The sequence below is a fragment of the Canis lupus genome, chromosome 11 (assembly GCF_048164855.1).
Source record: "Canis lupus baileyi chromosome 11, mCanLup2.hap1, whole genome shotgun sequence".
NCBI lineage: Eukaryota > Metazoa > Chordata > Mammalia > Carnivora > Canidae > Canis > Canis lupus.
Genome location: NC_132848.1, coordinates 41,297,985 through 41,325,050, shown reverse-complemented (window position 1 = coordinate 41,325,050; position 27,066 = coordinate 41,297,985). Strand labels below are relative to the sequence as shown.

At 42.4% G+C, this 27,066-nt stretch overlaps 1 long non-coding RNA gene across 21 annotated transcripts in view; it reads right to left on the bottom strand.

Annotated features, from left to right (window-relative positions):
- The window catches only part of LOC140643050 (uncharacterized), a 114,362-nt gene that overhangs the window by 25,552 nt on the left and 61,744 nt on the right, over positions 1–27,066 (bottom strand). For 3 of the 21 annotated variants that reach the window (XR_012039449.1, XR_012039452.1, XR_012039455.1), the window contains exon 9: positions 4,124–4,237. The exons of the other annotated variants lie outside the window; for them this stretch is intronic. This is a non-coding gene — a long non-coding RNA (uncharacterized lncRNA). The remainder of the gene's footprint in view (positions 1–4,123; positions 4,238–27,066) is intronic. 21 annotated transcript variants of the gene reach the window in all.

Sequence of the window (27,066 nt, the reverse complement as noted above, 5' to 3'; positions counted from 1 at the left end):
GCCCTTCATCATTTGGGGGTGGGGGAGGGCAGCCCTACATTACACCAGTAGGGCCACACATATGATGACAAACCCAGTCCTGACTCTCGAAATCTCGGTCTATTGGGAATCCACAAGCAGACGGCACCACAACAGGGACAGAGTGGTCACTACTACGATCAAAATAAAGGTGGCAGAGGGTATGGAGGGAACACGGCCAATGGCCCCATGACCAGCCCCATGGAGGAGGCAGGTGGAAGGCTTCTAGGAAGAGCAAAAGTCAGAGTCACCTTTTGAGCCAGTGGAGAATAACCAGTGCTTGGAAAACAACAGGAAAATTCAGGAGATGCTACACCAGGAAGCACATTCTGAGCATATGGTCCTTTTTACAGGTCTGTGGATTGGTCAAACGGATTCTGACAAGTGAGCCAAGACCAAAGAAGGCCCTCACCTCCACCCTGAGTGTCTAATCAGCAGGTCTGTGTTATGGATCCAGACCCCAGTTGTTTGTCTCACTCCTCTGATGGGGTATGTAGTAGGCGTCTGATGATTTCATTCTTGCAACACATTTTCAAGAATCCATTAAAACCATGAGCAAGGATCAACCACTAAAACAAGTATGGAGCCTTTAGGTCATTCAGACCCAGGAAGTGAACCCCAGGGGTTGGCCAAACGCTTTCTGCTGCAAAATTTTGATGGATGTTGCTTCCATAGCCTGAGCCAACATTTAATTTGTGTTGAGATGGAACACTTTCAATTGTCAATGACAAAAGGCAATATTTCCAATATTCCTTGAGAATAGGCTTCAAAGGTTTCAGCTCTTTTTTAAAAAGCTTTTCAGCTTTATTTTGACGTGGCAGAAAAGTTTTGCATGCATCCTCGCATCCACTGTTGTGACAGCTGCATTTAATGAGTGCAAAATGATCAGAAAAACATCCTTTGCTGTGGGTTGCCAGTTGGTGACAGGGGAGAGGTGATGCTGTAATCAGAGCAGTGAAGTCATGCACACATCTGCTGAGGCAAAATTTCTGCCTGTCTGGTCTATAGCAGGCAGCTCAATCCATGGCCTCGAAGCCAAATAGGACCTTGCAGACCTACATCCAAGCGGCCCCATCTTCAAACAGCAGGGTAAGACTCTGTTGGGCCACATTAGGCCATTGTTGCTGGAGGTTCACTCACATATCCTTCTAAATCGTCCTTATATTTATCTTACTGAAAGATCTTTCTGGCTAATCTAACATATTTATAATTAACAAATTCAGAGGGGGGTAAAAAGGCAAGCTTTACGTAATTCATGTGTAAAGACCCAAATCAGAAAATGAAGGTCTTCCTTTAAATACAGATAGTCATAGTAGATTAAATTTTTTTTCTCAGCAAATTTTCACTTCCCTGCCCTCCAATACGCACACACTGACCTCCATGGGAAGAATTTACTGCCTTATCCCACTGGTATTGAGCTTGACAATGGGACTTCCTTTGGCCAATGAAAGGTGGGCAGACATGACCCTAGGCCTATTTAGAAGCTAGGTTGTAAGGCACTGAACATTTACACTCACTCCACTGAGAGCCTCCACTTCTACTTTGCAAAGATCATGAGATAACTGTCAGATAACCCTTATAGAATGAGAGGCAGGTGAAATAGTTGTTCCAGCGACTCCAGGCACCTGCAGAGCACACCCACAGGAAGAGTCGCCTACCTGACCCCAGCCTGGATCAATCAACCAGGCCACAGCTGACCTGCAGCCCAGGAAGCATGAGCATAAATGGTGGTGAATCTAAGTCCTTGAGATTTGGAGCTGTTTGTTATTCAGCATCATTGTGTTGTTTCGTAAGCTTTTCAGAGAGATCACCAACAATGTATGCCTGATTGTGTGCTAGAAAAAATATTCCAGCTGTGCTAGATGCCTATCGCTCCACTGACATGGTGTAAGGGAAAGCAGATGGAGCAAATACCCAAGCCAATCAATCCTATTTATGCAAGGCACGATGAATAACAACACCACGCTTAACTGTGTTTTTCACCTTTCGGTTCCATGTTGGGGTCATGGAGTTGTACTTAATATTAATGGAGGTACAACTTTGTAGAGTTTCCCAAGGTTTCCCTTGACCCCAACACTCTTTATTGGTTGTTACCTCCTCACACCTTACAGAGGAAAATTAAAAGTACCTACTTGTGTCAATATCTTCATCTGGAGTCCCTGTTTCATTTCCACATGGCTCCATTTCCCATCTTCACTCTTTCCTCAATAATAAACCGTCACACTGAACCATTATGACAATTTACTCTTGAGGGGAGAATCCTGTGGGTGTCTAAAAGCTTACTGTAAGTTATATTTACTTAATTTATGCTTCTACTGACAAATAATTAGGGCAGCAATTAATTTTAAAATGCAAATGCGCAATGGGTCTCACTGTTTTGTTTTGTTTTGTTTTAAATATTCTTTGTCCTCCGTCCTACTTGTGTTGGAGTCTTAATGGATTTAGTTTAGCAAAGGAATGAAATTATTTTTTCTAATGCTTTATTTACTTGATTGAATCGGACTTTTTATCAAATATTGACTACAAATGTTTGTTCAAGATCATATGCCGTAGAATTTAATAGAAATAAAAACCTGTGGTACAGACCATCATTTTTTACGTGTCTTGTATGTAATCTATCTGAATGATGAATCAATGACAGGCAGGAGACGTTTCTAGCAATCTACCTCTCTATATGGACCAGCTGCTGTTTTCTGGTAAGCGGGGAAAATTTCTTATTATCTCTGAAAAGGTCACAAAGATATTCTTTAAGAAGAGAAAACTTTTCACCTGTAAACACGAGTAAAATTTGCTTTCATTTATCTTACATCCTGCAGTGCTGGGAAGATTGGGAACATAGGTATAGGTCCACTGAATGCTCCTTTCCTTTGTTCATTTATTCGATATTTCCTGACACCTCATGTATGTGAATACTCCACTCCATGCTAGATTCACCAGCACCTGCTCTGGTTCACAGTGAGCTGGGAAAGTCAGACAGGAAAAAAAAAAAAAAAACCTCTGTATATTTTGTCATCAGACTACCTAGTGTCATTTTATATTCCTGTTTATTCTCTTTCTCCTCAACTAGAATGTGGGCTCTGTGAGGGCAAGGACCAGATCTATATTCTCACCATATGAGCAGTGCTTACTTCAGGGGAGACCCTCAGTAAATATCTGGGCATATTAAAAGAAAAAATGTGATACTGTAGAGCCATGAAGAGGATGACATGGGAGGCCGAAGGAGAGATGCCTTCTCAGCATAAAGCATGGTAGAAAGTAGATTGATCAGAAAGGTATCAAAGAGGAGGTGAGCATGGAAGCAGGGGGGTCTCCAAGAGAAGATATTCAGGAGGTTGCCCAACAAGCAAAGTCAGGAGCACACAGCAGGTGTAAAGTCATGTAGGAAGAAGTGATCTGGGCAGGTGTGGGAATACAGGAGTTTCCCTGAAGCATAGGATCCCCTGGGGAATGTCAGGAACTGGGGCGAGACAGGTAGGAAGCCCTAAGCAGACATCATCTTATACCCAGAGGAAGAGCCTTCATCTTTCTCTGTAATCAGTGTTGATTGCTGATTGATTGGAACTTTGAGATACCAAATTACTAATTAGGGTGAGCATGCAAGAAACACAGTTGTCCACTTTGGGCAGAAAACTGAGCCCTCTTTGATGATGAATCTGTAATGCTTCTCCATTGATATGTGACTTGGCTTAGGATACAGCCAAGACCTAATCAACTCATTCGAAAAGAGTACTTGGTCATGAACCACACAAGGCAGATGTAGCTAGATTTTTCTGCCATTATCTAAACATTTAAAGGGAAACCAGCATTTTGGTCTAAATGACAATGCTCTTTGTCCTTTTGGTACACATTCAAGTCAAGGTAGATTTAAAAATAAGTTCCACTTAGACTAAACATTATTCATGTATAAAAGTCTGTTTTAAAACACCATCAAAGTTATTTGCCTCTCTTTTCGCCCATGTGAAAAAATATTTCATCCACTGAAAACTAATGAAAGACCATCACACAGGCTGGTTTTATGGATTGCTTTCTTTTGTTTCATGGACTTTTCTGGTTTATTAGGGGAAACCCCATTAAATGGAGCCCGTATGCAGACACAATCACTTGCCTTCTGTGTGCTGCAGGTTGAGGTCATCAGTAAGTGGTAGCAGGCCACTTCTAATCTAATTGTGAATTCCTGTCATGTACAGACTTCAGCCCAGGGATGACAAGGATTTTTGAACTTCAAAAAAAGAAAAAAAAAGGAATCACAATAAATATTTCATTGTCTAGTCAACCCAATTTGCTAAGCCTGATTATCTCGTTCAGCCTCCAGAGATTGCTACAGGAAGCCTCCCCAGATGTTCTCCTTCCAGCCAAAATTACCACTGTATGTCAGGGAGGTGGCCCAGCAACTGCATTCTGGAAACCCAGCTGTCAAGGAAGGGAGAGGAGAGAGAAGGTCGCACCCACTGCGGGAGAGCCCTGCAAGCCACTTGCCACCCTGCCAGGCCACTTAACCAGGGCCTGAATTGGGTTAATTGACCAATGATCGACCAAACCTTTTGGCTCAGATTTATACTCTGTTCCAAATTGCGATGGTCAGAGAACATGTGCATGGAGAGTTCCTGAAGCAGCGGGGAGCTAATTACCCCCACTTCCCTAAGTCAACAGAAATCCCGAAAGGATGATGCTGAGCAAACAAATATTGAGCAAGAGCCTGACAAGCCCTTTGGCTTGGGCCTGACTCTCCCACTTCTCTTTCCAAGCAACACAGCCCCATGGTTTTCAGTAACAATGGGGCCCCATGTGCTTGTGTTATTTATTATCAGCATATCTTTTTAAATTCATTTTACTTATTATAATTCTTCAGATACTGGCATTTGTAGTAGGAGTATATTTAGGACTTTAGTTTGTTCTTCTATCTACTACCCTTAAACCCCGTCCATTCCTTGGACGTGATCGTGGTGGCTGTAGCCACACATAATCTGTTGCTAGAAAAGAGCTTGGACGTAACAGGGAAGAAGACAGGACCTAATACCTTATGAGAGATCATCCTGTCACAAACTAGCCCCTGGGAGCCGAACCAGCCAAGTAAAGAGTACTGAAGGAGCTATTCCAGAATTCCTGCTTGGGGTTTGGGGAAGTTACAAAGCCAAGATTTTGAAGGTAAATGTGATACTCCTACAGCTTGGCTGCATGAAACAAGGAGTACAGTAAGCTCATGACAAAGAATGTCGTGCTGGCAGCGACTCCATCTGCAGGGCACAAAACCTGAGTTCACACAGGAGATTAGAATGAGTTAAACATCACACTTCAGAGAACTCAGACAATTCCCCCTCACTTGGTGATTTCACAAAAGACATGATTTTGGGGTGCCTTGCATATTTCACTTTCTCAGCCCAATTTTCAAGGGATGAAGAGTTTCTAGGGCTGTAGGTAATGATAAATCATGTATTACATACTGACTGAGGCTTAATGGTACCACTGGTGTCTGCTAATGATCTAGTTTTACTAAAAATCAAATTAAAGCATGAATGAAATATAAAATCAAATTAAAGCATGAATGAAATATAAATCATTTTGTAAGATACTGGCTATCTATATATGTTTTTCACAAGAAATTCTATGTAGGTCCTATAACTGAATTATTAAAACCAGAATTTTATAATACTGGTACAACAATTGAACTATTTTACCCATAAAACAACAGTTATAGACAGACATTGGTTTCTTTGACATTAATGAGGGTGCAAAAGCTTTTGATCCTTAAAAAAAAAAAAAAGCTCTCAAAAAGGTGAAATAAAATCTAAAATCCAATTACCAATTACCTAATTAAAAAATATCCAAACTGCAGTACTGAAATTTTTTTAAGCTGGCTTTTATGGGCCTAAAATATAAAGCTTTATGTAAACTGTCCCTTTTAGACATGACATTTTCATTAACATCACTGTGATATATAACTAATAAAAATAAGTGTAATTATAGCAGCATTTAGAAAATAATTTCGAGGGGCACCTGGGTGGCTGGCTCAGTTGGTTGAGCATCTGCCTTTGGCTCAGGTAGTGATCCCGGAGTCCTGGGATCGAGTCCTACATTCAGCTCCCCGCTCAGCAGGAAGTCTGTTTTTCCCTCTCCCTCTCCCTCTGCCACCCCCCTGCTTGTGTGCTCTCCATCTCCTTCTCTCTCTCTCTCTCTCTCTCTCTCTCTCTTTCTGTCTCTCTCAAATAAATAAAACCTTTTAAAAAATATAAAATAATTATAAGACAGCATTTTGTGATTGAGCCTGTGCTACACCCTTTTATTCTCATGTCTACCTACTTGTAGCTTCTCAAAAAAAAAAAAAATGGGGATCACAAATACCAGAGAGTACAAGATAATTCTCATGCTTTATATTTGTACATTATGTTCCATGTTGTTTTTCGTTCATTTATGACTAGCTCTTTAGGCATGTCTCTAGGCATGTCATATTAGGAATGGAATTGATTACATCTATAAATAAAGCATTGATAAAAATGACCTTAAGTTTTAAAGTATGCTTGACTTTAAAAATAAAATTCCTATCTTACCAAATTTCTGCTAGGCCTGTTATAATCCTGTTTTGTCTTATTGTTTGATTTTTTCTTTCGCCCCAGTAACTATGGATATGCTTAACACCTGCATCTAAGTCCATGGACTCAGAAAATACCCAAAATGAGAAGGTAATATCGGCATCCAGGGGAATGTCTAGTTCCAGTTACTGTTGTTTTAATATTGTCTCAGTGGTAAGTCGCCATACTGAGCAGTTTAACAGAAAAGAAAAAGATTTCAGAATGAGGTTTTTGGGGAATGCACAGGAGGTTACTTAGGGATTTGAGAAGAGATTAAAAAAATAGGGAAGAATCCAAAGGAAAATCAGAGAGAAGTTCTATAAATAGAGAGCTAGGTGAACACATAAGAATAGAGTCATGTTCTCTTAAACAAAACTCAGAATAATGAGTGCTAGAGGATCCAATATGTTTTAAATATTACTATATCACAATATATAACATATTGACTAAAGTCTTCACCCACAGTTTTGCTGAAGACTCGTTTTTGTCAGAGAGCTGAAGATTGGGAAGAAATATTTAACAAGATCCAGGAACTATATAAAGATGGGCATAAATATACCACATTAACAAAATACAGGACAAAAATTAATGATTTTCTCAATTGATACAGAGAAGCATTTGAAAAAAAAATCAGCATACTTTCCTGATGAAAAAATTAAATTAGCAAAGAAAGAAACTACCCCAACATAATAAAGTCCATATATGAAAAGCTCACAGCTCAATGGTTAAAGACTGAAAACATTTCATCTAACATTAGGAAAAAGAGAAGGATACCCTGTCTCACAATTTCTATTCAACATAGTACTGGAAGTGCTACCCAGAGCAATCAGGCAAGAAAAAAAAAATAAAAGCATATAAATTAGAAAAGAAAAGTAAAATTATCTCTGTTCACAGATGACATGATCTTACATGTAAAACACTTTAAAGATGGGACACCTGGGTGGTTCAGCAGTTGAGCATCTGCCTTTGGCTCACGACGCAATTTGGGGTCCAGAGATCAAGTCCCACATTAGATTCCCTGAAGGAGCCTGCTTCTCCCTCTGCCTATGTCTCTGCCTATCTCTCTGTGTCTTTCATGAATAAATAAATAAAATATTTTCAAAAAAGAAAACCTTAAAGACTACACACACACACACACACACACACACACACACACTCAGACTATTAGGACCAATAAACAAATTCAGCAAAGTGGTGGGATACAAAATCAACACACAAAAATCAGTTGTGTTTCTATACACTAACAATGAACTACCCAAAAAAGAAATTAAGAAGACAATCTCATCTATAATAGAATCAAAAAGAATTAAATACTTAGGAATAAGCCCAATCAAGGAGGTTAAAGACTTGTACACTGAAAATTATAAAATACTGTTGAAAGAAATTAAAAACACAAATAAATGAAAAGATATCCCACATTCATGAATTGGAAGATGATATTGGTAAGAGGTCAATACTATCCAAAACAATCTACCAATTCAACCCAATTCCTACCAAATCCCAAAAGCATTACTTAAATTTTTAGAAATCCTAAAATCCAGATGGAAATTCAATGGATCTCAAATAGCCTAAACCAACAAAGTTGGTGGATTCTCATTTCCTGATTTCAAGACTATTACAAAGCTATAGTAATAGTGCGGTACTGGCAAAAAGACCGACATATAGAAAAATGGAATAGAATAAAAAGCCCAGAAATAAACTCTGTGTACATGGTCAAATGATCTTTAACAAGGGTGCCTAGAGCACTCATTGTAGAAATAAGTTTCTTCAACAAATGGTGATGGGAAAACTGGATATCCAAATGCAAAATTAGGAAGCTGGACCCTTGTTTTACAACATATACAAAAATTAGCCCAAGATGGATTAAAGACCTAAATCTAAGAGCTCAAACTATAAGACTACCAGAATAAAACATAGAGGAAAAGCTTTATGACATTGGATTTCGCAATGCTTCTTTGGATATGACACCAAAAACATAGATAACAAAAACAAAAATAGACAAATGGGACTACATTTAGCATTGGGACTACATCAAACTTTAAAACTTCTCCACATTAAAGGAAACAATCAACAGAGTGAAAAGTAAGACTAAAGATGGGAAAAATATTTATAAATCATAAATATCTGATAAGGAGTTAATAGCTAGAATACATAAGGAACTCAACAACAATTATATTGCACACCCGAAATTAATATTACACTGTGTATTAGTTAACTAACTGGATTTGCTTGGATGGCTCAGTTGATTGTCAGACTTGTGATTTTGGCTCAGCCCATGATCTCAGGGTTGTGAGATGGAGCCCCACATCAGGCTCTGTGCTCAGTGGATGGAGTCTATTTCTCTCCCTCTGTTCTTCCCCCAACTTGCACGAGTGCGTGCTCATGCTCTCTCTCTCTCTCTCTCAAATAAATAAATCTTTAAAAAATAACCCAAATAAAAAATTAACAAGGACTTAAATAAACATTTCTTTGAAGAAGACTTGCAAATGGCCAACCAAGCATACGAAAAAATGTTTAACACTATGCATCTTCAGAGAAATGTGAATCAAAACTGCAATGGGATATTGTCTCATGCCCCATAGGATGGCCACTATCAAAACAAAGCAAAATCAAACAAAAAATACAGAAAATAGCAAGGATTGGTGAAGATGTGGAGAAATTGGGATCCTTGTGTATTAGTAATGGGATTGTAGAACAGACCGATCACTATGGAAAAGAGTATGGAGGTGCCTCAAAAAATTAACACTACGATGAGATATCACCTCACACCCATTAAGTGGGCTACTATCAAGAAAAGAGAAATTAATAAGTGTTGGCAAAGAACTCCTGTGCACTCTTGATGAGACTATAAAATGGTCCAGACATAACGGAAAACAATACGGCAGTTCCTCAAAAAATTATATAATCTAGCTATCCCACTTCCAGGTATAAATTCAAAAGACTGCAAAGCAGGATCTCAAAGAGATATTTGCGCACCCATGTTCATGGCAACATTATTCACAATAGCCAAGAAGTGGAAGAAACCCACGTGTCTATCAAAAGATGAATAGATAAAGAAAATATGATATGTACATACAATGAAATATTATTATTCAACCTTATAAAAGGAGGAAATCCTATCACATGCTACAACATAGGTAAACCTTGAGGACATGACACCAGGTGAAATAAGCCAGTCACAAAAAGACAAATACTGTATGACTCCACTTATACGAGGGACCTAAAGTAATCAAATTCATAGAAACAGATATTAAAATGGCAGTTACTAGGGGACTGGCAAAGGGGGGGAAATGGAGTTATCGCTTAATGGGTATAGAATTTCAGATTTGCAAGTTCTGGAGATCTGTTTCACAATAATGTGAATATACTTAACGCTACTGAATTATCTGATTAAAAATGGTTGAGGGTAAATCTTATATTATGTTTTCTACCATAATAAAAAAATGTGCTTAATTTTTAATTCCTTTAGAAAGAGGAGAGGAAGTGCAGTAGAAAGAAAGCCCAAAACAAAAGTTCATTTGTGAGGATACATGGGGGACAGGATAAATGGGGAACTAAGAGATTTTTGAGACAGAGGGAGGAAAGTCAGCAGGAAAAAAAAAATGTTTCCAGAGATACAGAAAAAAAAGCATATTGATGAAATTAAGTCTCAGAGCAAGCTATGACCCCCAGTGGGGACTAGCTGAGCTGACTAGAGAAACTGCTGGACATGACATTAAAACTTTTCTTACCCAATAGTCTCAGTTGCCTATTTGAACAAGTCAGTGAGATTATCCGCCAAAGCAGAACCCTGGCTCCCCTCATCACTTCTCCCAGTTAGGAAGAGAAACAACCTGCATATGAATTGAGATGTTTCTTTAGATCCCAAACCAAAGCAAGCAATGGAAGAGTTCTCCTGATTGATACTACTCCAAGATAACATTTGTGTCATTCATTCACTCAAGTCTTTCCTCTGTGCTGGGCACTATTCTAGAAGCTGAGGACAGAAGAGATAGAACAGTGTCAGGATAACTGCGCCCAAGAGACTTGCATCTCAGAGGCACCCATCAGTTGTGCTCTGTGCATCATCACACAGATCCAGCTCGAGTTGTGTGTCTCTGCATCCTTGCTTTTCCAACTCCTTGAGACGTTGGACCAATCCTATAAGACCATCCATCCATGGATCCATCCATCTGCCCACTCCAGCGTTTGTCCAGATGTAACAAGTCCAAGTCCAAGATGGGTAAGGAAGCAGGGTACTTCCAAACCGGGGCTGTTCCCACAAAGCAGAGGAGAGGAGCTGGATCTGCCCACGTGGCTTAGGAATTGGTTGGCCAAGTATGAGTTCTAATTGAGAAACAGCACTTGAGAGAGAACACAAGTATAGCTTCAAGAGCAGGGGGAAGACTTAGAAGTAAGGGGAGGGTGTGAAAGAAACTCTAAGAGACAAACTCGTTCAAGTCACTTGCAGCAGCACCTTGTTTCCTGGGCTCACAGCAGCCCAGTGGGCAGCTTGGACCCGACAGAGCACTAGGGAAGGAAACCTTGCCTGGAACACGTGTTTGCAGTGCCCCTGAGGCCCCTCAAAGTTAGACTTTTCCCCTCTGGTCTACCAGTCATGGGACATGACAGGCAAATATTGGCACTTCTATTTTTTAATGCCATCATTTTGAATTTTCACATTTATGTAAATTTTATAAAGTATATCATCTATTAGTATAATCACAGAGGCACACAACAGATAGGTAGGTAAGTAGATGGCGGCTAGATAGATAGATAGACAGGTATGTATTGGAAGCCTAAACTCAAAATATTTTCATGATAAGGATAAGCAATTAAAAAGCTCACTGGTCACTGCTCTTAGGCAACCCCTCCTGTATAAGTAGGACGTAGAGCCCATGCATCTGGGCATACCACTGCCTTTTGTATCAGACCAACTGGACAGAAGGAGTGGGGAAAAAATGTGAAGAGTGGGCAGGTAGGGACGTAGTTACCAAGTGACACTAATTCCAAAGGACCATAAGAGGTGGACAAGGCCCAAGAAGAACTCAAAAAGGAAGATGAGAATTTCCAAAGTGTTGAGTAATGATTATCAAGCTTGATGCCAAACCGCAAGTTTTATCAGATGTCTCTGCAGTTGCCCCTGGCATCCACAGCCATGCTGCTCCAGTTGGAAGATAAAAGAGTCCTACAGGTAGAAAGGTTTTATCCTCAGAGGGATGGTTTCTGTCTTCACTTGGTTTATTAATTCCCTGAATCTGTCTTAAAAGGGAACAGAACCCCTCTAGGTAGCTGGGGCATGGGACCATCCTCAGCTAGATGCTAGGCTCTTTGTACTGCACACTCACAGGCACAAACAGATGCATGTATACATGCATACAGGAGTGCACACACACACACACACACATAAGCCCACAGTCCTAAAACATGGATTTGTATATTTCAAGTCTTACATGTTAATTGTAACGTCTCTGGTAGAAATAAATACATAACATGTTTAAAGGTATGTAATAGCCATCACGTTTACAAGGTTGGCAATGGGGTGCATTGTTTTACACCGTAATGGATGGGTTAAGAAGATTGGTTTCTTAAGAAAAGATGAAGACAACCATAAATACAGGCTTGATTTTAAAAAGAATACTTAGAATCTATAGCAATGTCGAAAATGCTACCTTACCTGCAGTGGCTCCTTGAAAAAACATCATATGGATATATCACACCTTATTTTATCAAATCCTACTGGGTGGAGGAACTAGGGAGCTGATGGGCAAGGGTACAAAGTTTCAGTTTTGCAAAATAAATTCTGGAGATCTACCATACAGCACAATGCCTACAGCTAACAATTCTCTATTGCACACTTAAAGCTTATTAAGAGGGTAGATATTACTTTAAGTGATCTCACCACAAAAAAATAAAATAATAACAATAATAATAAAGGGTTTGGGAGGAAACTATAGGTTGTGGCTGTGGCCACGATCCTAATGTTGGTAATGGCTTCATGAGTATACTTGTCCTCAAACTCATCAAGCTGTATAAACCAAATATGCAAAGATTTTATATGTCAGCTTCCATAAAGTGGGCTTAAAAAAGCCTGCTTAATGAACACAGGGTGGTGTATGGTAATGTTGAATCACTTTATTGTACACCTGAAACTAATATACTGTATGTTAACTAACTGGAATTTAAATAAAAACCTTTAAATTGTTTAAATCATATAAATTTAAAAATAAAATAAAATAATAAAATAAAATAAAATAAAATAAAATAAAATAAAATAAAATAAAATAAAATAAAATAATAAAATAAAATAACCTGCTGCTGAAAACTAAGATGGTCTCCAAGTTTTCACTGCAGCAAAGACCATCTTTTATTTTTTCTATTTCTGTTGTTTACATGCTAATTTTGACTCGTGGGATCCACAAAGAACTTCTTTATGTTGTTCTTCTATATTCTAAATGTCCAGGATGTCAGGTTACTGGCATTATTTACAAAAGGTATTTACATTTACAAATGTGATCTATTCCACCAGGTTTTCCTCCAAAAATACTGACCCCAAGAAGGTATCACAAAGCCTTTTTCCCCTCACCCTTATCTTTGTCAGTCAGATAAATACCAACAAAAATGACATCTTATTTACACCAATGTTGCACTGACGTTAATCATTTGCAGAGTTGAACACTCATAGTATCATGTTTACTGCCCATTTGCATTCACTGCATTATTACTAGTTTGTATATTTCCCCCTTATTTATTTTGTTCTGTTCAGATTCTCATTCATTTTTTTCTACTCTTAGAGACATGAACCATTTGTCTATAATAAAAAAAAAAAATTTCCAAGGTTAATTTTGTTCTATCTTTCAAGCTTTACTTACATTACTTTTCTAACACAGAAGTCATACATTTTAGCCAAAGTTATCAAATTTTAGCTAAGTTAATCAATTTTTTACCTTCAGTGTCCCTTTTCAAAGCTTAAAAGGGACTTTGTGCTACAAACTTACTAAGGTAGTTACCAATGTTTTTTTCTGATACTTTTATATATTTTTATTCATTTAAATATTTTATTCCTCTGGAATTTATTTCAGAGAAGTAGAAGGGGATTCAGTTTCATGATTTCTACATGGTTGGTCTCAATAAGACATGCTCAACACCCTCTATGGGCTAATTCATCTCCTCCCAGCTGACCTGAAAAGCTACCTTAATCATATGTTTATGTCCCTTTCTTAGCTTCCAGGCTTTTCCATGACCTGCTTATTTCTGCACTAGCACTACATCTTATGGCTAATATAGCTCCAGGACATATGTACTATGTTGTAGGGCAAGTCTTCCCCCACAACCCACCTTTTCCACAATAGTCATAGCCTTTCTATTTGTTCATCCAGCTGAACTTGTGAATTATGTCATGAGAAAAAATAAACTATGTTGAAACTTCAGAATTTCCATATGCAGGACTAATAACAAAGTTTCCCCCAAAATATTATTTAGAACAGGAATCAGCAATTTTTTTTTTCTGCAAAGGGTCATAGAGTGAAAATTTTAGTCTTTGCAGGCCGTACGGTCTGTCATGATTACTCGACTCTGGTGTGAAAGTGCAAAAGCAGCCACAGATAGTCTGTAAGTAAAGGGATGGGACTGTGCCTGTGAAAACTCCATTCCAAAAACAGGCAGAGATACAGTGGAATATTACTCAATCATCAAAAGGAATGAACTATTAAAACCTGCTACTGCATAGAAGAGCCCTAAAAATAATGTGAAATGAAAGAAGCCAGACACAAAAGGTCACATATTTTATGATTCCATCGATATGAAATATTCAGAATAAGTATCCATGTGGACAGAAATCAGATTAGCTGTTGCCAGGCACTAGAGAGGGAGAGGGAACTGGGGAGTAATTGATAGGTATGGTGTGTTTTTCTGGGGTAATAAAAAAGGTTTTGAAATTAGAGACAGGTAGTGGTTGTATATCACTGTGAATTGGAGTAAACGCCACTGAGTCTTACACTTTAAAATGGTTAATTTCATGTTATGTAAATTTCACCAATAAACAAAACACTATACACTAAGAAAAGCCCCTCTCCCAGGCAGCATGCGGGTATGTACAGCAAGGGGAAAACGCGAGAAACAGGCAGATGCTCCTCCTACTTGGTGCTAAGGGGGTCCACTGCTGAGAAGTGCCTGTGAGATGAGAGAGGACTCCCTAGAAGATGTGGGGGTGATTAAAGACACAAGGATGAAAGGCAACACATCCCCAGCAGCAGCAGGGTTGAGGGACGGGTTGTAAGGTTCATCCCTGAAACTCCTATCCACACAGATTCCAAGCTCTGCTGCACGTAGGGATCACCTGGCATCTTTTAAAAAACTCCTGATGCCAGACTCCTACCCCCCAAAATTCTGACTTAATTGATATGAAATGCATCAGGATTTTGAAAAGGTGCCTGGACATGTGGTCACGTTAGGGAATCACTGGCCTACAGACAAGGTGATGGGCTCCCCTGACATCTCCCTTGCGCTATGCGACCAAGTCAGAAACCTACCAGACTTCACTTGTGAATCCCCTGGGGGATAGTAGACATCACAGATGCCTGGTCCCATCCCCCGACTTTCTGATCTTTCAAAAGCCCCTGGACTCAGGGGCTTTTGAAAGCTTCCCAGGTGATCCGAAAGGCAGCCATGCCAGGTACCCTGCACTAAACAGTTTCCAAAACATCTCTGAAAATAAGAATCTGTTGGAACCCTTTTTAAAAACAGAAAAAAAGAGAATAGGATGGAAGGATGGATTCCCACCACCCACCCCAGACCTGCTGATTCAGGGAAGCTCCCTGGCAATGAAGGAGTTTAGCAGTAAAATTTGGGGAATCCTGCACTAAGAATAGAGGAGAGGGGGAGAAGGGAGGGAGAGAGAACCTCCTTCTCTACGTTCACACCTGAGAGAGCCTGGGGTAGCAAAGGAAGTCTGAGGCATGATCTCCGACCCCCACAGAGGACTCTCCCTGGTACAGCAGCCTGAAAACTCAAACTCACATTACCCTACACACTGTGGATTCCTTACAGTCTTCACAAGCATTATCTCCTGTGAACAGTTAGGCTGGAAAGGCTCCTCCTACTCCAGAGCTCAGAGCACCCGACGGACTATCATTCGCTGCCCTGGTTAGTGGGGCACCCAGAATGATACCCATTTAATTTTGCCTCCCACACCAGTGCTCTTTCCATAAACGGTGATTCTTGGAGCCAGAGTCCACTGCATGGAACCCTGCACTCCTTCTAAATAATTTGTGGGGTTGAAATGGGCATCAAAGAGAAACCAACAGGGGGGAAAGAAAGCACCTAAGAGTAGATGCTTGAGAGCGGTGGCCTCTGGGTGATGATCAGGAGACAGACAGACAGGAAGCAGAGGGACCGGCCCCTCCCCACCCGGGCCTCCCCTAAGTGTCTGCCTTCCTCCTGCTCCCCCACACAGCACAGCACCCACTGAGGCATCCAGCCTGTTTAGGTGAAAGTAAAATGCGAGATGGGAAGGATGAGATCTGAGCCCAGGGTCAGCAATCCGAGGCTTACCCTGCTCTCTGAAGGCCCCACCACCACCACCACCCAGCATTCATTTATTCAAACACTGCAGAACCGTGCACCCTGAGCCAGGCTGTGCTGGGCACCCAGTGCTGAGCAAACCAGACCAGTCCCTGAGCCTCACTTAGCCTACTGTTTGAGGCCTTACCGTTCCAAGTCGCTGCATCACCTGAGAGCTGTCAGAAAAGCGAGGTCGCAACACCACTATCCCCTCAACCTACTGAACTAGTCTCTATTTTAAATGTGATTCCAGGCGATATGATGGCCATTGCCAGGAATGGGAGCCAGGCCATGGACTTCAAGAAATGCAGTGTGAGCTCCCTTCCCTTGGCTTCCATGGGAGTCGGTACTGGAGAGAAGAGCTCTCCAGCTCCAAGGGATGTTAGAGTCCACTTCAAAAGATCTCCTCCTTTGGTAAGCAATGAACTCGGAACCCAAAGAGGTCACATGACTTCTAAGGAAAGAGCCAGGACCTGAACTGAGGATTCTACTCTCAGGTGCCATGCGCCTGTCACAGGGCTAAAGAAAGCAAGTCAGGCAACAGTGTCTGTAGGAGGAAAGGGGCAAAAACAAAACAGGATGGCAGGGAGCCACACCATGGCAGATTCTGAGGGGTTTCTCAAAAACTGTTAGGAGGCAGATCATTTCTGTAGCCCATTTTCAAGTCTGCTTTTGATCCAAATAAAGGAACACTGACCTCCTTTGGCTTCCCAGCATGAATGCGCTTTTTTATTTTAAGGTGATGCTCTGGTCCATGACACCTACCGAGGCACAAGAAGATGGCCATCAGGTATTACCCCATCTGTGTTTTTCCAGCAGGGCTCAATAGGTGAACCCCCCGAGTCTCAGACACCCTCACAATACCTGCACCAAGGTCCTCATCACCTTTGGCTAGATTGCATGAAACAAGCAATATGCTCTCTGTTAGGATGTGTGTAAATGACCACGCCCTACACGGAGGTGTGCTACCCAAGCAAGCTTACCCACCGGAAGCCCCTGTGACATCTAAGCAGCTGAACAAAGATCATCAAGGAAGCTGACAGCTCTCTACTCCTCCTCTCCACTCACTGGAAGCATCCGGCCCTGGGCCACTCTAAAACTCAAACTTAAATCAACTTGAAAGACACCCCCCTGCCCAAGAACCAGAACATTTTGTCAAAAACCAGATAGATGAAAAATGAACACACATAGCCACCACCCCTCGAGTATCAGAACACAGCTTTCTGAGCTGAGGGAGCGGAAGACTGGCAGATCTGAGCCAGGGGCATGTGATGGGCCTGTTGCTTCTTTTTCTTCCCATCCCAGTGATAAATAATCGATTTGAGAGAGCTGATACAAAGAGACAAGAGTGAAAAGTGGGCATGACACATTTACCAGAAGGATTTTTCCTGGGCTTCTTAAGTATAGTGCCTGGAGTTTTTTCAATCATATTAAAAGTAGAAGGGAACACCTGCTTCATGTTACCCGACCACAGTTCGGAAGTATGATTAGGTGGCTCATGCACTATCAGGAAGAAAAAATGTATATATCATGGGAGAGAACGGCTTGACAAGTTAACAAAAATTTTATATTGTTTCCAATTTAGAAACAGAGAGACAGACACCAAATCGCAGGAGGATAGAAATACTCCTTTTCTAGTTGAATTCTCAATAAAAGGCTCTGGAATGCAGTTTCTGACATCAGAACAGAAAAGTATTTTAGGATGGATTTTTTTTAACCCTCTCCCTGAAAGACGAGATTTTTGTAATCACAACTTAACTGCATGCCTGCCAATCATGATGACTTAAGTAGAAATAGTATTTGCTGGCTTCACGAGCTGGTGTTTCCATTGAAGCAAATGGAGTTGAGGATTTGTGACTTGATCTAATGGCAATGGCTTTCCAATAGACATGCACGGAATCATTGATCAGCGTGCCCTCTCCTTGTTTGCACTGGAACACCGTTCAATTTACACCAATTAAAGAATGCTTGGTTTGGGTATTGAAGAATAATTAAGGGATGCAAATCCCCAAGGGCTTCTAAAGATGACATCTGACCAGAATGTTGATTACGGCATGAAGGCAGCGTTAGTATTTGAATAGTTTGACTGATATACAAAATCATTACAACGTCCCTCCAGGAAGAGTGACATTAGGTCAATGTATGTACTTGCCTGGTCACCCTAAACAAATTTGACAAGTCTAATTTTAAGTAATTGCTCAGAGTTGAGTGGCCGCCTCTGTCCCCACAAGGGCAGCTGTCTGGACCACATCTTGTAATTGAGATGTGTCTTTAAACTATATGTGTCAACCCAACATGCAAATGTGCTCTCGCGAAAGGTCAAGGGTTGGTGAGGCTCCGGTGAATCATTTTCCAGTCAAATTTCACCGTGAAAACTTTACTGTAGTTATTAGTCAACTCATAGGCTAATTCTACTTCACTCCCTATAGGAGAGATTACATGTCCTCATGGTGTTGGACTCTACAGTTCAGGTGGAGACCATCTCAGAATGTGTCCTCTGGACCAGCCGCAGCAGCATCTGACAACTTGTCAGTAATGCAAAGTCTTGGGCCCAACCCCAGGCCTGCTGGATCAGAGACCGTGGGGGTGAGGTCCTGTCATAAATGCTTTAATAAGATCCTGGTGGTCTAAAGCCCGCTAGGGTTTGAGAACCACTGATCGAGCCCACCAATTCACCCTACCAATGATGAGAGTTAGGTAAGTTGCCTAAGGTTGCACAGCTCAAATGACAATGGAGGCTAGAGTGGATCATCTTGTGTTCGACACATTTAATTTCTGACTTTTATCATTCAGGGAAATTTTGCAAATGGCTTGCTGCCCTGTTCTTTGTTCTCTTATGTAGCCCTCCACTGATTCCTGAGAATGTGGGCAGGATCTGTCCTAGCGGATGACTGGTTCTCCTCCTTCTCCTGGACACCAGAGAGGGAGCCTCGTGGCCCCAACCGTAGCGTACAGCCATTGGACTTAGTTATTAGGAGGAGCACTGTCTGAGCCAGAAATTTAATTGCCAGTGTGAGAGCCTTGAGAGGTACCTACTTCTGTCCATGGAGATCACGGATGGACGTATAGATGCTGAGTCTCCACCGCCCCACGTCCCTGAACAACTCTGATGAGCAGAGCTCCCTGCTGACCCCCACTGGATGTATAGTGAGAGCAACAAACTAATGTGTCAAGCTGCTGATACTTGGGGGATGTTTGTTACTACTTTATAACCCAGCATATCACAGGACCCTTCGGGACTGCGGAGCAGCCCCCTTGCACTCAAAGTGAGCCATGGGGAGGACAGAGAAGCAGACAAAAAAAAAAAAAAAGGTGTCTTCTCTGCTTAGAATGTAATTAAATATAGTGATATTTCCAGGAGGATACAAGGATGGGCATCAAATTTGAGTTACTACCCAGAAAACAGATTTCCAGATTCGATTGTCTTTTACAAAGCATTGCGTCCTTTGCCATTTTATCCCAATCTGACCACCCTCGAGCTGCAAGGAGCTTATTTACTTAACTGCCAGCAAGTTACCCAGAGCAAAACTGAATCTGGAGGGCGGTTTGGTTCACAGGGGCTCCTTCTCCCAGTGCCTCACCCAGCAGCTCAGCAAGTGCAAAGCAAAAGGTCTCTCCAGTGTGTGCAGGCTCCCAGCAGATGGATAAAGCCCGTTCACGTTACATGCCCCCCTCTCTCTCCCGCTCCCTGTTCTTTTCTTCCCCGACAGCCTCACCACCCAGGTGAGCCTGTGCACCCAGCTCCCCACCTGCCCCTTCCACCCCCCACCCCCTTTGCCTTTCCGCCTGGGTCGCTCCGCAGCAGCAGCAGCAGCAGCGGCGGCAACGCTGAGCCTTTCAGGCCGGCGTCCCGGGGCTCCCGTGCGGGGCGGGGGTAAGATGTGCCTCTGAATGGGGAGGAGTAGACAGGGTGGATTAATGGCAGCGGCAGAAGAGTGATACAGCCCGAGCAGAACAAAACGAGGGCGACCCGGACAAAACAAAGCGCCACAATAGATCATTTCTGAAAAGTCATCCGGGCAGCTTTGAAACCCAGGGCTGTGTGTTCCAGGGCAGTTTCACATCCACGGGCTTTCAAGACACATGAATGGAAGAGGAACAGTAACTCTTTTTCATACCTCTTTTCAGGGGTCTTGTCGGCACAGAAGGATTTACCATTCAATTCCCATACTTTTATGTGGGAAATTAGGAATTTGCCCCTTAAAAAAGAAATTGCCTTTTAAACTCTCATAAATTGTGGCGACTTTACAGATTTACCAAAATTTCTTCCTCTTTCTCCTCCTTTTGCTTCTATTTCACTTTTAAAAATACTCATAAACACACACACATACACACACGCACACACACACCACAAACATTTCCATCCTCTCCACCTTTCTCAGGGACACTTTTATTCAGAAAATCTCCAACCAAAGGGACAGTTCCTCTTTCCGGGCCCCATACGGCGCGGGGGTTTCGTTCTCAACTAGGTCTTCATTTGGCCACATTTCATCACAGACCCAACTGCTGTTCGGAATAAAAGGACCCATCCCGGAAAATATTAATCACTGTACGTTTGCAAAGGTGGCAAGGGTTGGGCCAAGTTGGTGGAAAGGTCAGAAGCGAAATAAAATAAAATAAGACGTCCGCTCATTCACGGACCCAGCAGGCATTTACTGGGCAGCCACTGGTGCGACCAGCCCCACTGAATTGTCAGTGCAATTGATTGTGTTTGCAATTGATGCAAAACAATCAAGTTTTACTGGAGGAGAGCTCAAGAAAATGTCCCCAACGGGAACAGCCCCACCGCGATTTTCACAGTGGCCGCATGGATCTGGCTCCTTTTCTCAGAAGCCCGCAGTGTTTGGCCACGTTAATCTCATTAACCTTCCCTATCAGTTTCAACAGGACAGAAATGAAGACTTGAGAACGTAGAGTCCCTGGTCTGAGACTCAGGCTGGGACAAGTCAAGCTTTGGCTCTGAGCCAGTACATTTGATCTGACTCCCCAGGCCTCTTCCAGGCCCCCCCCCTTTTTTTTTGGAGCAGAGTAAGAAAGCACCCGCAAGGAAGCCTTGCCATAGGAAATCCAGCCATGTCTGACCCTGCATCCCTCTTCCCTCCTCCTGCCCCCCAGGAGAGCCCGGTTCCAAGGCCGATTCTGGGAGCAGCTGTACAGACAGCAGCCATTCTCCAGGGGCATTCAAGCGTACCCCGGTTCCCTCGGAGAATCCTTTGGGGTAAGAGATGGGAAGGGATGGGGGGCAGGGAAGAGAAAGGAAGGTTTTCCTCCCCAGCAGGTCTGTAAGGCGAGCCTGGGACACACTAACCATTTCCTGATGTGCAGAAGCTGAAACTTGCACTTCTTTTCTTGTTAGATTTCTTAGATACGCACACACAAAATAAAAAAACCTCACCCAACAAAAGAGGGCCTCACAATATGCTTAATTTGGTCTCTTTCAGATTCCAATATCACTTGTCTGTCCTCCTCCCCCTTCAAAAACAGGATAAACAATGATGTCCTATTTCTGAAGACAATTGTTAAACTCAGAAATGTGCAGTATGTAAGTGTGTCAAATCCACACACTGTACACCTGAACTTACACAATGTTATAAGCCAGTTATATCTCCATGAGGCTGGGGAAAAATAAAACCTGAGAAAGAACACCCAGTAATAACTGCATTGACATCTGCAAGTCTGGGAACTATATCATTTCCTTCCTGAAAGAACCTGCTTGTGAATAGTTATTTCAAAAGGAGTCAGGATATTGCTCTTTAAGAGGCAAAATCTCACTCAGAAAAATTAATATTTGAAGGAAATGATGGATCTTAAATCCAGCCTTCACTGGCTTGAGAAAAAACAGGTAGCTTTAATGGTCTACAAAGTTTTATAAATTAAAATGTGCCGGTTTCCTTCTTCACTGTCTCTAAACCAGGAGTAGAAATTCCAAAGGCCAGGATACAGAAGCTCTCAAAAGTCCCACCATGATAACAACTCCTACACCCCCCAGAAACGGCAAAGTTCAGTATCTCTGGGGAGACTCCCTTTTCAACAACCTTACCCACACCCCCAAACTACAAATATTGAGAGGATGACAGTGCCTCTAAACTCAAAACCAGCATTTCCCAGCCTGTTTGGAATTGACAGCATATTGCTTACGAAATCCTCTTCCAACTTAATGCTTAAAACTACTGGCTTGTACTTATTTTTTTTAAGGAGTCTCTGCAATCAACATGGAGCCCGAACTCACAACCTCAACATCAAGAGTCACATGCTCTACTGGCTGAGCCAGGCAGGCGCCCCTGTACTTATTATTTTTCCTGATTTCAAATATTATATGATTAAAGAAATTCTTTTGTGATTTTTTTTTAAATATCCTCTGTGCTGCATTTTTCATCAATGTGAATGCAATTTTTTCTTTTATAACCAGTCTCCATCCCCACTGCTAGGACCATTATAGGCTGTGCCAGCTGTAGGAATTCTTACCTTTTCACAGTCTTTTGTCTATAAAGCACTAAAAGATGATCTTAAACAGCAATCGGGTGCACTCCCCCTCCTCCCACACACACAGACACCTCTCATTAAAACTTTTCAATAGGCAGTGGTACCCCAGCCTCCAGCCATGCTGCCGATAGGAATTGTGTCTGTCTGTCGTCCACTCTCATTCTTGTCTCCCGTTCCTTGTGCTTATAAAGTTCTTCCTTATCTGGGGCCTTTGCACATGCTCCCATCCACTCAGAAGGCTGCGCCCCCCACTTTCTGCATGCCCAGCTTCCTGTCTTCCTTTTGGGCTCCACCGAAACACTCCCTCCACGTGGTGGCTTCCCCAGACCATGCTGTCTGGGGTGGCTTTCTCTTGCCCACTCACCTGTATTCCAAACCCAAGTGTATGTCCTTCACAACAAATATTCCATCTGTAGGTGTTTTCATTTTACACCCGTCTATGTGCTTTGTCTCTCTTCCCTGCTAGAATGGAGGCTCCCACATGACAGGAACACGACTCTTTTGCTACTTGAGCATTGCTGGTAGAGAATTGGTGCTCAGTAATATTTGTGAGAGGAAGGAAAGAAGGAAAAAAGGAGGAAAGACAAGATATTGACTTGAAATCATTTCCCTGCACTCTAGCCCCAAAATGTTCTATATTATTCAGGGTGAAAAACCTTAGTTCTTCTGTTAAACAGACCCCTGAATACAATGGCTCCTAGGATCGAACTGTATTCTCTTTCACGTTCTGGAGTTGGACAGTCCAGGCTGACAGGATGTTCTGTTTCACACAGTGACGAAGAGATCCAGATTTTTCCCTTTTTTTGTCCCAATCCCACAGGGCCCTGAGCATCTGCTTGGTTTAACGGGGTTGCCAGCACATCCAGGTTCCAGCCCATGGGAAGGGAGAGAGAGAGGAAGCCCAAGAAGAGCCAGTTGCAATGAAGATGTGAAACAAGTTGTGCACATCGCTTCTGCTCACATTTCATAGGCAATAAGTTAGTCTTAAGACCAGAAAGGGGGATCCCTGGGTGGCGCAGCGGTTTGGCGCCTGCCTTTGGCCTAGGGCGCGATCCTGGAGACCCAGGATCGAATCCCACATCGGGCTCCCGGTGCATGGAGCCTGCTTCTCCCTCTGCCTGTGTCTCTGCCTCTCTCTCTCTCTCTCTCTCTCTCTCTCTGTGACTATCATAAATAAATAAAATAAAAAGAAAATGATAAAAAAAAAAAAAAGACCAGAAAGGAAGGTTGAGAAGTAGAGACTCTAGCTGAATGACTTCCATGTCCAGGGAGAAAAGAACAGATTTAGGGAAAAGAGCCATCTGCCACATGTTCTTCGACTCTTTTCTGAGTAGAAAACTTTCTGGGGCCTATCCCCGGGTAGCAGAACCTGTGGGTAGCCTGCCTTTGATTGGAGGAAGGAGAGCTCAGCCCCATCCCCCAGGACCCCCACTGCCACGAGGGAGCTGGTGGAGGGGGTGGCAGGCGTTGCAGCCACCTTGAGCACTGAGATGCCAACATGCTCAATCCTTCCCTTCTTCTTTGACTCCGAAACTCAGCGAACATCCAGATGGGTTTTTGTTTTCAAAAACAAAAATTTCCCATCCATTTCCTCACTCCCTGTGCCAGAAGATGCAAAATGCAATTGACCAGAGTACCTGCTGCTCTAACAGGAAGCAAGGGAAATAAAATAGGCAGACCTCTTTGGTGTCCCTGGGACAATTCTAGTGTGGCAGCTTCCTTCAATGTAATTTTGAGTAAATCATTTAATATCCGTAAGACTCATTTTGCTCATGTCCAAAAGGGGAGCTATAATACCTTGTCATGTGGTTATTGTTAGAATTAGCTCATGAATGTAAAGATTTTAGTTCTTCTTAAGAAATATCTGGCACCCGGGTGTTTATTTGTCCTTCATTCATTGGCTTTTCTCTTGCTAAATCTCAGCCTGATAAACTATCTCTCTTCCTCAACGGATACCTCGGGCCCACAGCCTTAACAGTCCAGTACACTTTGTCTCTCGTTCTCTCTCAATTCCTGTCCCACGCTTATTCACATTTTTTATTTAATGCCTTGTGCTATCCACTGATTGTTTCATCAGTATTTGTCCAGTCTCGCTGGCTGGATTGCAAGCTCCCTGAAAGCGGTAGATCCCAATGTAAGTTCCCGCAGCTCATGACATCTAACACAATGAGGGGATCACATAACACCAGTCACACAAACACTCAACAAACGCTCCACTGGGTTGCCGAAATAAAGATACCAGCAGATTGACGCTAGATCTACATGACCTTAGAAAAATAAATTAATTCAGCATATTAGTCCCAAATGTTAGTTGATTCGGGATTTCTTTTTCAAATAGTAAAACGTTCTGCTTCTGTGAACTGAATGACTAACTTAGTATCCTTGTGTGGAAGAAGCTGAAAGTGTTGCCGAAAATTTTATTGCACCCTGAAACTTCTGGTAACTCAGGATGCTGCCTTCTGGGTGGTGTTTATTCTCTGCCACAAACACCTGAATTACTGAAATTGAAATCCATCCAGATTCTGTTTGGGGTTCCAGCATTTTGTGGACTGGCACATGTGCCTGACAAAAATCTGGGGAATGCTTGGCCTTTCATTCCTCTGAGAATTATGCCATTTTCCAAGAAAAGCTAAATAGCTCATTCATGTTTCACCCTCTGTTCTTCCAGGCTGGTTTCCTGAGGATATTTTTTAGCCAGACTGGTGTGTGTGTGTGTGTGTGTGTGTGTGTGTGCACGCGCGCGCACACGCATGTTTTAAATAGGCTGCTAGAAACTGGGAATTTTAAACTAAAACTTATATTGAATGATTCTTGAGTACATTATCAGATGAAGAATATTATCCTTATTTCATCTATTTTAGACTTTTAAAAAAAGGGAACATATGAATGGCATTCAATCAGTGGCTTTTGTTGACGAATTCCCCCAGAGTATAACTTAAATCCACATGAAATCTCTCAGTACTGTTTCTGAGGGAAGCTAACTAATAAGTACCATCAGGTAACAAAGCTGTTATGCTTTTCTTTCTGCATCACGTTTATCAAGAGAAGCAGGGAACTTCTTATTTCAAGGGCTTTTTGTACAAGGAAACCTAATGTGGCCTTAACACGCACTGAAGTCTCTAGGGGGAGAAGTTACGAAGGAGCAAAGCTCCCTGACCGGACAGCATCCTTCAGGGTTTTCCAGCAGGACCGTGATAAGTATATAAACCACCCACAAATGTGGGGCACACTCCAGGCCATCTGAAGCCCTGGACCCTGTTTTCAAGAAGACGAGGTGCCATGAACTGTGAAACACGGAGCCCAGACTCACTCCCCAAACCTGAGCAATAAGCTTAAATGCAGACAAGGAAAATACTTGGTTTGGCTGAAGTGGACAGTTCAGACCAGTGTGAACTGGGCTGGCCAAAGAGTCCAAAAATCTATAAAAGTTCTTTAGAAAACAAAAAGGCATTGGTCAACAGAGGTGGCCTGGCAGTGTGTAAATGTGTTCCCCTCAAAGCTAAAGTTGAAGCGTCCCTGAGTGCATCCAAAATGTTTGTTATACCTCCATATAAGACTAAGGTGAATTTTCCTAACTTCTCGGTTTTGTCTTCTCTAGGGTCAGCGTGAGCTTTTTCCCTAATTAGGAAATTTCATTAAATTACAAGCTTTAAATATATATGTATTATATATATTTATATATGTATTTCCTTCCTCAAAATGATGAAACCAGCAAGGCCTTCTAAGAGGACTCCCGAAGGAGCTCTTTATCACAGAGGAATAAAAGTACGTGGTAGGCAAGGGCACAGAGCAAAGGGTAGGGCTGTCGGGGATTCAAGGACCCCATCGCAGGGACCTATACTTTCCTGTAGGTTCTCAGGGGCTTGCTGAACTGGTCTAAGAGTGAGCGGGTCCCTGTGGCCCCCTCACACTACAGGCGGTGCTGAGTCATAGGGGAGCAACACAACCCGAAGTCTGAGGACATTTAGTCCAAAAGTGTGCAGGTGACAGCAAGCAATATAGCTGATGAATGGCATTGTTCCACGGCATTGTCTTCTAACCTACCCTGGCAGTCAGGGTCCCGGAGAGAAACAGAGGGCTCATTCAAATGGGGGCCTCTGGAGAGGCTACTGAAGGGTCTGTTTACAGAGGTGGCATTTGGGTCAAGAAAACCAAACCTTGGTGAGCAGATATCACCCCTGGGCTTGAAGCAGCACTGAGGAGGGGTGACTCCCACCAGACAGAAAAAATGATTGTGTCATTCTCGGGCCAGGAGGGGGCCTGAGTGGCCATCAGTACCCTGACCTCACTCTCCTGTGCCTCAGTTTCCAGCTCCTGAACCCGCCAGACTGTGGGGGCAAAGAAGCCACTGATGCCACCTTCAGTGACCTACTTTCCCAGGACTCTCCACAGAGCAGGGTGGGAAAGGGGAGAGAGGGGGTCTAGAGGGCAGATGGGAAAAGTCTAACCCACATACTAG